This window comes from Mesocricetus auratus, unplaced genomic scaffold, assembly GCF_017639785.1.
Source record: "Mesocricetus auratus isolate SY011 unplaced genomic scaffold, BCM_Maur_2.0 Super-Scaffold_4256, whole genome shotgun sequence".
NCBI classification, from domain to species: domain Eukaryota; kingdom Metazoa; phylum Chordata; class Mammalia; order Rodentia; family Cricetidae; genus Mesocricetus; species Mesocricetus auratus.
The window spans coordinates 114576737-114590050 of NW_024429182.1; the positions used below are offsets into that span (position 1 = coordinate 114576737).

The 13314-nt window shown below is 44.6% G+C and overlaps 1 protein-coding gene and 1 long non-coding RNA gene across 6 annotated transcripts in view; both read right to left on the reverse strand.

Annotated features, from left to right (window-relative positions):
- Positions 1 to 13314, reverse strand: part of Adamtsl3 (ADAMTS like 3) — a 287836-nt gene that overhangs the window by 227141 nt on the left and 47381 nt on the right. The gene's annotated exons all lie outside the window — the stretch shown is intronic.
- On the reverse strand, positions 1448 to 11577 carry LOC121133254. The gene is made up of 3 exons (XR_005870068.1): positions 9580 to 11577; positions 3067 to 3173; positions 1448 to 2936 (listed from the first exon to the last, which is right to left on the reverse strand). It is a non-coding gene; the product is annotated as an uncharacterized LOC121133254 (long non-coding RNA).

A 13314-nucleotide genomic window follows, 5' to 3' on the forward strand; every position in this document is an offset into this window, starting at 1 on the left:
GATGCCTGTTTACCCATAGTTTAGGGCCTTTCCAGGAAAGAAAACAAGAAAATATGCCCTACTATTTACTTACGACAGAACATTGCAGGATTTTCACAGGTACTTACAATTCAACCTGAGCACCACCAAATTTTACTTAAATTCCTGTCTTGTGTCGGCATCAGCTTTCTCTACACCAAGAATATGGGCCCTCAGAAATATCGGGAATTCAAAGACAGCAAATCTCCTCTGTTCCATTTATTTATCAGACATCATGTACACATAGAAGTTTCAGAGCAGCCTGTCGATGCCATCAGCACTAATGAGACTTCTGCAGGAAGTCTAGCCTTTTATTTGACACATTCTTCCTTCAGCATGACTGTCTTCAGTCAAACGAACGTGCGTTAAAGCGAGCTGGGCCCATTCTTCTCTGGTGCGTTGTTAGCGCCACCAGACTAGAACACAAACAGACCTCTCATTTCTGTTCTTTTGGTTTACAAATCTGACCTTATTTTTACAAATATGTAACAGTATTCAGGATCCCAAAATCAAATGCAAAAGACAAAAGAAGAAGAAGAAAGAGAAGGAGGAGGAAGAGGAGGAGGAGGAGAAGAAGGAGGAGGAGGAGGAGGAGGAGGAGGAGAACAAGAACAAGAACAAGAAATAGAAGGAGGACAGAAAAGCCCAGAGCTGCTGCCTGCTTCCATGCCACCCTCTTCTCTCTCTCCCTTTACACCAGTCTTTCCTGTTGGCCTCCATTCGCTCCACATTGCATGCCACCCTGATACTGGGGCCATACTAATACCTGTTCACAATGATAATTTTAGTATTCGTGCTGCTGAAGGTACACAAGGGGTTATTCAGAGGAGGAAACTGTGATTACCATGCACCATTCCATACATTTCTCACAGGTGAGCATTGCCTGATCTTAGTCCTAACCAAAAAAAAAAACTTAAAAGGCCTTCTTGGAGCTAGAGAGATGGCTCAGAGTTTAAGAGCACTGGCTGCTCTTCCGGAGGTCCTGAATTCAATTCCCAGTACCCACATGGCAGCTCACAACCATCTGTAGCTCCAGTCTCAGGGAATCCAATGCTCTGTTCTGACCTCCATAGACACCACGCACACATTGTGCATAGACAGTGCACATATATCCCATTGTGCCCTGGACCCAATAAGAAAGCAAAAGTTAAGTTTTAAAAACCTTTTCTTTCTTCGTAGGAAAGCAAGTTTGTATGGCATATTTGAACTCTGTAGAATTAAAACTGAACTTACATTAAGTCCCAGTGGGAAGGGATCAAGGGACTCATCTCTGGGTCTGTCTGAGTTGGAGGCAGGGCACCCAATATGCAGAGACAAAGGCCAGCCCTTTCCTCCAGCCATGCCTCTGTGCTAAGTGTTTGGAGGAAACAGTATCATTTCTTCACTTTACATGCAGAAAATTAGAAATAAAACCAAATATACACATATAAAAGAAGTCAGATAGCCTTTTTTATTATGACATAAAGGTGAAAAAAACTTTTGAAATTTTTATTTAATCCTTAAAGAGAACTCAGAAATAGTTTTAGTCAGTGTGTCTTCTAGTCTCATCACTAGCTATTCTGAGTCTCAGGAGCAAGAAAAGTAGTCACACGGGCCAGCTCCAGACTTGTCCTTACCCTAGTAGTAGCTAGCAACAAAATCTCCATAAATAAATGCAAAACAGACTACCATTTTCCAAAGAGCAGGACACCATCACTTATGGTTCTTGGAGGTGAAGAAACCTCGGCCATGTACTGTAGAAAACACAGGCTTTCAAAGAAGAACACTGAAGCCGATGGCCTAGCATGGGCAAAGGTAGGAAGACCCACATCTTATGATGTGAATCTCAGTTTGGAAGCAACACTGGACAGAGGGAAACATGAAGAAAGGCAACCCAATGCTAACTCATGTGAGGCCTGGATGCAGTCTGTGAGAGGAGGAAATGGGACCATCTAAGGATACCATGTTTAAACCCCTTTGGGCATGATCATCAACAAACAAATATTCATGGAAAACACAGCCCCTGTCCCGAAGAGGCTTGGAGACTAATGAAGGAGGAGGAAGGAGATGACCACTGTTCTGGGGACAGAGGAAGAGGGAAGGACATGAGATCAACAGGCTTAGTGGAAAACTTGATGGAGAAAATGCTGATCCAGTAAATGCAGCTCAGGGGAGAGAGGTGTCTGTAAAGATGCTAATTTTCACACAACTCAAATGTGTTCATACAAGTTGCTGTCCATTATTAACTAAAACTGGAAACCTGTCCAGACCAACTGTGCATTTGTGCCTATGCATGTAGTGATGTCTTGTTCTGCCAATAGATTTGAGGTACAGGCCTTAGGGTATGGCTTCAGTGTGCAGATGTGATCCCTTATAAGGCAGAGGAGGGGTCTCCTCTCTCTCTCTCTCTCTCTCTCTCTCTCTCTCTCTCTCTCTTGTGTGTGTGTGTGTGTGTGTGTGTGTGTGTGTGTGTGTGTGTGGTCTGAGCATCCTACATCACATCATCCTGAGCCTCCAGGGCCAGAAGACTGCAGTGGCTATTTACCTTCACTGTGTGAGTGCTCCCCAAACACATATACACATGTCTGTTATTCTTTTATTCAGGCATTTGTGGACTTCCTTATCCTGCCTTCATATGCATAATGATGGATGTAAGTGAAGTGGTGTCTGGGAAGAAGCAATGTAAAGAGTCTTCGGTCACTCTCCTGGGATGCCACTGCTGACCATGGGGATATGAGAGGCTCAGCAGAAAGCCATCCAAACTCAAATCCTGGTTGTGTTTCCCAGAAGCAGCTCATGATGCAGATCCCCACAGAGAATGTAACTTGGGTGAAGAAGTCCCCAGACTCACTCCAGACATGAAAAATATCCCACCTTCTGTCTTCCTACTCCCTGCATCCACTCTCCATGAGGGTTACAAGGCTAGGAGGTAGAAGATGCTGTAAGGAAAAGAAATCCCAGAATGAGTAGATGGATAGAAGAATGAAGGAAAGAGGGGATTGAGGAAAGAGATAAGAGAATGGAGTGGGACAAGGGGAATGACAAACGAGAAGGTAGGCTCTGTCTCACCTGGGAGTAGGAGTCACATCCAGAGAGGTAGGTGAAGGAGAGGGCAGTATGAGGGAAGAGTTCCCAGAAGAAGAAATCACGGAGCAGGAGGGTCAGCAAGCATCATCCTGGAACCTCAGGGAGGAGAGCAGGGCAAAAGACAAGAGAAAGGTTGAAGCAAGTTGTACTGTGTCTATAGTCTAAGAAGAGCCTCTTCGAAGAAAGAAAACACCTGGCCTAGAAATGTACTTGTTGACATTGCTGAGAGAGTGTCCAACAGCAGAAGACAGTGACCTGTGCCTCATGTGTCCTTGGGATGTCTGTCAAGCAGTGTGGCCAGATCTCAGAACTTGGATCTCACTAAAGGAACCCAACTCAAGAATGGACAGCAAAGCCCAGCCCAGAAAGTAGCACAGAAACTGGGGCTGTCTTGGTCTAGGAAAATAAGGCATAGGCCACTGTCTAGAAATTCAAATAAGACTGAGATTAAGAGCATTCCAAAAGGTAGCTAAAGCAGAGAATAAAGCAATCAACTGTTGGCATACTTCTTCACCTGACCTAGAGGCAGAGACGGTGTCCCCACCACCAGATGAGACCTCAAGATGTTCCTGAACTCCCTAAAACCCAGATCTGAGGAAACACAATGCAGAGCATTAAAACTCCAAGGATGAGTAGACCGGAGCACCCCCTGGGTTATCTGCTCTCCCAAGCCTTAGCTATCAGGATACTTTTTGCAAACTCTGCTTGTATTTTTGTGATGTGGGCCAGAACTGGCCACAGCAAAGGAAATGTTTCTAAACTCCAAACAAGCCAATCAAAACAATTCCTCAAATCCCTTGTGATGGGGAAAATTCCATTATGGCTTCTACACCTAGTCCTTCCAAGTTCAGCTTAGAGAGACTCAAAGATGTCTTTTCTTGTCTGGCATGGTTCCCTCTGGCCTGGACAGCTAAGTAACTTATCTCTGCTTTGTGTCTCTGCTGATCTCTAAAGTCTACTCACTTGGCTGTGCCTGAGAACAAAGCATGGCAGTCTGTAAGTCTGGCACTCATTTGAGAGACTAATAGAGTCAGTAGCAGGAATGCTGCTTACTAGGAGGAGATGATCAAAGTGGCCAAAGAAAAGAGACGATCAAAGGTCATAGTGAGGCATCCACCCCTACTGGAGGCTGTCCCTCACAGTGTGGTGACTTTCTACAGAAGAGCTCAGAAGACTACCTGAACACAAGGCAAGGAAATGTTCAACAAGTGGGTCTGTACAATAGTGATGCACTCAGCTGACGCCCCCAGGAAATCCATGCATATGAGGGTAGGGATGACATTGATGAGTAGGAGACCCCTGATCATCTGAGAAAACTGGGGTAAGAAAACTGGTCCTCTCTTGATGTAAAATATATTTTTAAAAGTAGATGGGTAATAGAAGTGCCCACTGGAGGCTATGAAGGGAAACAACTGAAATTAGGGAGTAGGCAGTGTTGTTTGGAGCATGACAAGGTCCAGGCTGGACATTTGGAAAGGGTGGCCACAGTAGGAGGTGAGTAGGGATCACCGGAGCTAGAGAAGACCAGAAATGATGGATATCAGGGAAAGCTTTTGGGTGTCTATAATCCCCAAACAGCCTCAACAACATGGCAGAACTTCCAAGGAAAGAGATAGGGAATGATGCTTTGTAAACACTTTGGTGAGTGCTCAGGCCAGCCAATGGGGAAAAGCATTGAGAGGAGGGAAGTCTAACCCAGAAGCAGTGGCTGGAACTTGGGAAGAGCAACCTCCCATCCAGGTTCATGGTGTCTGAGGACTGAGAAGTCACGGGAGGTGAGCTGCCTCAGCACCTAGAGAACAAAGAAGGAAGTTAGACATGGATCTATTGAGAGGACAGTAGGAGATACTGGGAGGGCAAGGTCAATGCCAACAGGTAAAACAAGAGAACTCAGAGCAAGGTATGAAGAGGGCTGAAGAGAGAAGGCAGAGAAGAGGGTTCCATGTTCACCAAGGACTTTGAAGGATGGAGCTAAATTGCTCAAAATGGCCTAGTCTCGAAATGTTTGAAAACTGAGAATCTTCCAGTAAGGACTGGCTCCCTAGAAAGGACATGTCTCCCAGCATCTGCAACTGGAATGAGTGGGGGGAGCTACATTTGAATTTGCCTTGACTCTCCCTAACCTATGTCCACCATTTAATCTGCATGACCGAAGTGTAAAACAAACAAATGACAACAACAACAAGAGCACAGTTTCCCCAAATGAATCTAGGAAGAAGAGTATAAAAAGAGAACAATGTGTGTAGAATTCAAGAGCTGGATGTTGAACTTCAAGAAACAGACGAACCCATTGATCCTTGAGAAACAACTAATGTGTAAAAATCTCAGAGACAATGAAATCCGGAGCTCACACAGGCCAAAGTCAATAACAACAGCATGCTGCACATGCAAGGTTTATGTGTTTGCTGCATGCCTGAGCTGGGACGGAATACGCAGCATTTCAATTAGCACATCCCCCTCGTCTGCTCGCGGGGCATTTACTTGCTTTCTCATTAGATGGCTAAATCTTTGGAACATTTAAGGAGCATGGCTGCATTCAACCAAGATTACTCACTAACAAAAGAATGAGCCATTCAAACTCTAATGGCTTGCTGCTTAAACACAGAACACCCAGCGGCCAGGAAGGACAAGGGAAGTCGCCTGTGTGGAGAACATGTAGGGGGCTCACTCTGATCAGTGAAAGAGATGACAGATTCCAACAAACGCAAGAGCTGGGTTCATCTTCCTTTACCAGAAATTTCAGAAGTTGCTATAAGCTTTCCAAGCTAAAAACTATTACAGAAATAACTTGAAAATCCCAAGTGATAGTTCTGAGGCCTGCCAGAAACTTAACCACAACGCAGCTCCTGGCCAAGATGTCCATGAAAATCTGGGAAGGAGTTACTCTGAGAAAGATGTACTTGTAGCAACCAGACTTCTCCTTAGAAAGAATGCATAAATCAATAGTTAAGTAAGGAAAATTAGGTCTGGCATAATAGCATCAGAAGGATGACATTTAAGAGAAGTTTGGGGTAAGACTACACAAAGACTTCATTATTAATATACTGTTGTTATTACTAGTTTTAAAAATTCATTCAAACATTTCTCTCATACTTTTCCTGCCCGCAGATTAGATGTAAGAAAAAAAAAAAAACCAGAAGTCCCAACTATGCTTAAGGGCAGAGAGTAGGCACTTGACTTTGCTATGTCTGGCTGCGGGATCCTGGACAGGACATCATTTCTTCCTGGCTCTGGGACTCCTCACCTGAAGAGCCAGGTCACTAGGCTCTCTTTCAACTCTGATAAGCATTTTCCAGGGGCCTGTCAGAGCCACACATCGAGTCCTCTGGTTCCCCGGGGGTGGAAATGTAAGAAATAGAAACTGGCCACACATCTTGAATGAAGAAGTCACATAAATAGGCAGTCAGTGGCATGCAGGAAAAGAGTAAAAAGGATTAGCCAGGGTGGTGTCTAAGACACCATTGCAGATGGGGCATTGCCCTGGTTTGTTTTCTATTGCCAAAAGCAACTTGGAGAGTAAACAGTTCATTTTCATAATACATTTTATAGTCCACCATCTAAGGAAGCCAAGGCAGGAACTAAGAGCAGAAACCACAGAAGGAACACTACTTAGTGGCTCATTCACTCTGGTTTTCTCAGCTAACTCCTTTATAGAGATCAGGCCCACCATCTATCTAGGGGTGTGCGTCCCATAGTGGCTGGGCCCTTTCTGTGAGTGAGCTTCCCTCTTCCTAGTATGTCAATTTACCAACCAAGATTAGCCATCACAGATGTCAAAAACACAATTTTTTTTCAAATGTAGAATCATGTGCAATAGAACTGGGGTGTGACTTCAGGGAAATTATTGAAACTTAAGACATTAAAGATGACTGTCAAAGGTTGTGTAGAAGAAGGCTGGAGGAGATTCTAGAAGTTAGATTTAAGGTTTACACATGAATGTAAGAAAGAAGTAGATGATGTGCCCGGAGGCATGGATCTGTAATCCCAGATAGCTGGGATGTTGAGGCAGTAGGATTGAAATTTCTAGGCCTACCTGGGCCGCTCAGTGAGGCTGACTCTCTTGCAACATTCAAATTACAAGAAGTGGCAGAGGAACATAATTCAGCAATTGGACACTTGCTTAGCATGTGCAAGGCTCCAGGTTAAATCTCCAGTACAGGGGAGAAGAGGAGAAAGAGAAGGAGGGGGAGGTGAAGAAGAGGGAAATATGAACTTGAAAAATCCAGTGATCACAGAAAGCAAGGGTAGAGCAGAGTATAATTAAGAGTAATTTTATGGTTGATCTCCAAAATATATAAATAACTCAAGAAACTAGACATCAAAAACCCAAATAATACCTGAAAATGGGGTATAGAACTAAACAGAATTCTCAATAGAAGAATCTCAAATGGCCAAAAATACACATGAAGAGTTACCCTGGGTATACAAGTGGGCTTTGGACTCCCATCCAACAATGAGAGAGGCACTCTCACCCTGAACTCTTTGGGGAAGGTCTAGGCCCTGCCCTGGATGAAATGACAGACAATGGACACCCCATGGAGGGCCTCACCCTCCCTGGGGAAATGAGGGGATATTGGGGGGGTTGGTGGGAGGGCACGGGAGGAAGGGAGGGAAATGGAGAGGGACCTGGAATTAACATGGGAAGCAACCTTGTTTCTAATTTAAATTTAAATTTAAAAATAATATATATAATAATAATAATAATAATTGTTTATCATCCTTAGCCATCAGGATGAGATTCTATCTTATACCTACCAGAATAGCTAAGACCAAAAACACTAATGACAATTTATGCTGGAGAGGATATAGAGAAAGGGGAACACTCTTCCACTGCTGGTGGGAATGCAAATTTGTAAAGCCACTTTGGAAATAACTATGGTGGTTTCTCGGAAAATTGGAAATCCATCTACTTTAAGACCCAACTATACCAATCTTGGGCATATACCCAAAGGATGCTCAGTCATATGACAAGGACACTTGCTTAGCTATGTTCATAATAGCATTGTTCATAGTAGCCAGAACCTGGAAATGACCTGTATGGATAAAGAAATTGTGGTACATTTACATAATAAGGTATTACTCAGTGGTTAAAAAACATGACATCATGAAATTTGAAGGCAAATGGATAGAACTGTTTTAAAAAATTCCTGGCTGAGGATTCAGACACAGAAAGACAAACATAGTATGTACTCACATATAAGCAGCTGTAAAATAAAGGAGAAACATTCAACAATTCACAGCCCCAAAGAAGCTAGGTAACAAGGAAGAGTCAAAAAGGGAAGTATAGATTTCACTGGGAAGGGGAAATAGAAAAGATTTCCTGGGTAAACTGGGGGCAGGGGAATGGGAACAAGAGGGATTGGGCTGAAGGTGCGACAGACGGGGAGAGAAATGAAAGAGATGTCTTGATGGAGGCATTTTGGGGGTCAGGTAGAAACCTGGTGCAAGGGAAACTCCCATGAATCTACAAGGATGACCCTAGCTAAGACTCCTAGAAATAGTGGATAGGTAGCCTGAACTGGCCATCTCCTGTAATCAGATTGGTGAATACCCTAGTTGTCATCAGAGAGCCTTCATCCAGTGACTAATGGAAACAGATGCAGAGATTCACAGCCAAGCACTGGGCTGAGCTCCGGGAATCCTGTTGAAGAGAGGGAGGAAGGGGCGGGGGGTCAAGGTCATCACAAGGGAACCAACAGAGACAGCTAACCTAGTCTCATAGGTGCTCCTAGACTCTGTATGACCGCTAAGGAGGCCGCATGGGCCTGACCTCTATATATGTGTAACAGCTGTATAGCTTGTTCTACTTGTGGGACTCCTAGCAGTGGAAGAATGACCTGTCCCTAACACTTTGGCAGGATTTTGGGAGCCGATTCCTCGTATTGTGTGCTTTGCCAGCCTTATTAAGAGGGGAGGAGCTTAGTCCTACCACAACTTGATATGCCATGCTTTGTTGACACCATGGTAGGTCTGTCCCTTTCTAAACAGAAACAGAGGAGGAGGGGATGGGGGAGCAGAGAAGAGGTGGCAGGGAATAGGAGGGGGGAAACTGTGGTTCAGGTATAAAATAAATTAATAAATTTAGTGAAAAATTACACAGAATAAAGTAATTTCAAATATGAAAAAAGTTAATGTACTCAAACATGACCAGGAAGAGACAACACAAATGCTAAGTTAGTCATGGGCTCCATCTCTGGCAGAGACACATTTACAGAGTGAGAGGGGATGGCAGAGTATGGATAGATCTAAAAGGCTCGTCAGCATGACAATGACAAGGTTGTTTCCTTGCAAGCTTACTTTAGTGAGAGCTGCCTCACCTTTACTGGATGCCCCGCTGTATCTCCATGCTCAAAAACCAGGATAGTAGCCCTATTCTGCCCTTTGCTTCTTTAAAGCCTAAAATTGGCAAGGCTAACCATACATAAGCATGGACTCCAACACAGCATGTAGAGACGCTTTACACCCCATAGAAAATCATCGATGAGGCCAAGTCACCTTTGGCTGTTCTTTGCCTCCTCTGTAACTATGGCTACAACCAAGAAGGAAGTGCACTTCAACAATCCACCAGGCCTGTGGGACACGCCTTCCTCGTTTCTTCACCCCTAACAAGTGCTAAAGGGCCAAAGAAAGTAGAAATTACACATGCATGAAAATACTTCATAGCAATTCAAATAAATATGCAGCCTTTTATGGAGAAGCACAAAGCCTGGTACAGAGTTGTAAACCAATGTCCACAATGATGCCCCACATTCCAGCCTTCAGTGAATCAAGGTGAAGTATGCATGGAGCAAGGGCTCATCATCCCCCTTTTCCAGGAGGAAACTCCTTACACACAGCCACGGCGGAGGAAATGACCAAAGAGTAATACCTGGAACCCAAATGCAGCAGTGGTCACCGAACAGGTCTTCAGTGACTGAAACTCCAAAACCTACATGAGGAAGAATAGAAAGCATCCCTGGCCAGAGTATTTCAGCCATACCATCATAGCCAGTGTCCCAGACAAGTACTTTGAAGTCACCTTGTATATGCTTATTACATCCAAGTGAACAGGGGTTTTCACCCCAAAGATGCCTACACAACTGGGAGGCAGAACTGTTTGCATTTGACTTTGAAAACACTGTGGTTCCTATTAAAACTTGGGAGGGATGATAAAGCTTGTAAGATGCTCCTTTCTAACCCCAAATTCCTGAAGTTACTAAGTCTGAATCTGTAAAGCTATCCATGGATATCAAAGTGTTCTCTGTGATTTCCTGTGGCCCCCAAAAGCTCTCCTTGACCATAATGGTGGGGTCAAAGTCTTGGGGAAAGAGTGAACTTTCCAGGGGAATCTGGGAGACACAGAGGGAGATAGTCTGGGATGACAGGCCTGCAGTGTGGAGGGCAGAGATCTTCATCTTTCAAATAGCCATCTGGATGTCCTTGACTAAGCCTTTTGCACACTAAGAGTCTCTGCTTCCCTGACTTGTGGAATGAGGTGTTGGGACTGGCCTCCACCAGCTGTACAGCTCTCCGATTCTCTAGGGTAACAGTCTGTTGCACGGCTGGCTGGACTGCCTCGGGAATCAGAATGAGCCAATTAACACGGCAGCTGGAATACTCGTGGTTTCAAACCTAGACTTTTTTACAGAGGAAGGAGGGAAGATCGTGAACCCCACTAGCTCTGCTTTGGAAAATAGTTGAAAAACCTGGGGTCTACAGATGTCACATTACTGTTAAATTACAAGCTCATTAGATGGAAGCAACATGAAGGCTGCCTGACTGGTCCTGCCTGCAGCCCAGTGGGCAGACGGCTAGCTTCAGGATGTACGCTCCCTAGAAGCTGCTTCCATTCCCAAATAAACCACGATGTGGCTTTTCTGTGTCTCATTAAACTCAGCCTACATCACAGCTGTGCTTTACAGGGCTAAGGGTTATTAGTTTTCCAGGCACCTAATCCAGAAGCCACTTGGAAAGTGACCTGAAGGTCTTCATGAAAATGTGCCCAGGATAAAACACTTTCAGGAGTCCTGTGGGAGTTGTTTAAGAAAGCTGGTGTCCATACACCTACTGCCTGCTTCTTGTTTTATCAAATGAGGATTTTGTAGTGAGGAAGAGCCTATGGAACCTGCCTTTGCTCCAACCACAAAGTTGCGCAAGCACTTTGTCAGTCTGGCTCTAGGAGGTGAGAGCAAACCACCTCTAGCTAGGTGGCTACCTAGCAGTACAGAGCCGTCCTGGGTAACAGCCACTGACACCATATCTCTTTTTGGCTCCTACCTAACAAGCACTGCCCCGCCCTTCCCCCAGGTATGGAATCTTTGCACCAACTGCCCTGCAAAACATTTAGTGACAGTCTGGGAATTCATGCAAAGGAACAATGGAATGCCACCCAGAGTGATGCAGTTCGCCTCATCTGAGACAGTCTGTTACAGTGCTCCAACTGAAGGCCACACACTAAACCTTGTGTGAGACTGGATCCAAAGACTTGACCAAAGCTCTTAGAAACATGATATGTGGAAGAAGCCAGACATCAACCATTGCCTGCCATATATTCTGCCCATATAAGAGCAACTGAAAAGCAGGCAAAGCCAGCCTACACCAAGGACCAAAGTCAGAGGTATTTGATCTCCTTGGATGGTGGATATTGATATGAGCAAAGGGGTCAAGACCATTTTCAGGGTTACCCACAGGAACAGCTGACCTGAGCTAATTGAGCTCACTGACTCCCAACTGACAGGTGAGAACCTTCATAGGACCAAACTAGGCCCTCTGAGTGTGGGTGACAGTTGATGGCTTGGGCAGCTTTATGGGACTACTGGCAGTAGGGCCAGGATTTATCCCTAATGCATGAACTGGCTTTTGGAGCCCATTCCCTATGGAGGGATACCTTGCTCAGCCTAGATGCAGGGGGGAGGGGTTTGGCCTTGCCTCAGTGTGATATGACAGACTTTGTTGACTCCCCATGGGAAGCCTCACCCTCTCTGAGGAGTATATTGGGATAGGGTGTGGAGAATGTGGGGGAAGTGGAAGGGAGGGAAGGAAGGGGAACTGGGATTGGTATGTAAAAATTTTAAAAAGATTATTTTAGCCTGGCGGTGGTGGCGCACGCCTTTAATCCCAGCACTCAGGAGGCAGAGGCAGGCAGATTTCTGTGAGTTCCAGGCCAGGTTGGACCGACAGCCTCCAAAACAATCAGAGAAACCCTGTCTCGTAAAACCAAAAAAAAAAAAAGATTATTTTAAATAAAAGAAAAGAATGCAGGGACCCTTTAGGAAGCTCAAAGTTCTATTTCTTCATCTTCATAGCTGTTTCACAGGTGAAAAAAATAATGAAAACTCTATCAGTTCTAGAAATCAGTCTTCATTTTACCATGTGAGGTTATGCCTCAGTAAAAGTTAATTTAAGATTGTTCTTCATTTTTAATTATGTATGTTGGGGCGTGTGGTGCCTCTGGAGGCCAGAAGAGAGCACTGGACCTCCTGGAGCTGCAGGAGCAGGTGGTCATGTACCATCCCCTGTGGATGCCGAGAACCGAACTCAGGTCCCAACTGTTTTTATTTTGCCCCTTTCCCCTCATAGAATCATAGCATGGAGGTAACACAAAGAGGTGTTACACGCTCAACACTGAGCTTTCTGGAACAATGTGTCTGCAGTAAAATCTCCACAGCACATACTTTTAGGATCTGCATTAGAAAATTTGAAAAAACTAACAGGAGCTAGTTTCCCTCTTTTTTTTCTAGTTTTTTATATTGTTGTTTTATTACATATAATGTATTTGTGGAACCTGGAGACAGCATTAGAGACTCTTTAATTATAAAATAGACAGTTACTTACTCCAGTACCCTGCTTCATTCTTTACTGTTTCTCACTTGGTTTCTCTGACGATCTTATGTTGGAGGATTAACTTCTGACTTAGAGGGAGCTATAAATTATAGACCTTCCAAAGACCCATAGGATAGAAAGGCAGAACGCAGCCTAATGTTATTTGGGTCTCGCTGGGGATCAGCCCCAAATGGCTGGGCTAACACTATGAATCCATAATTAACCTGGTTCAGCCCAGCTCCCAAGAACATATTGGTACAGGGACCTTGAAGAAGTGATGGAATGATGAACTTTTCAGTTCAACACTTTGGTCTTGTCTGACCATACCCCAGTGACCTGTGAAGCTCTGTATCAACAGGAAGCATACTATATCACAGCCACGTCCCACATTCCCCACCCCAGATGTAGAGCTAAACCCACCAAGGGTAG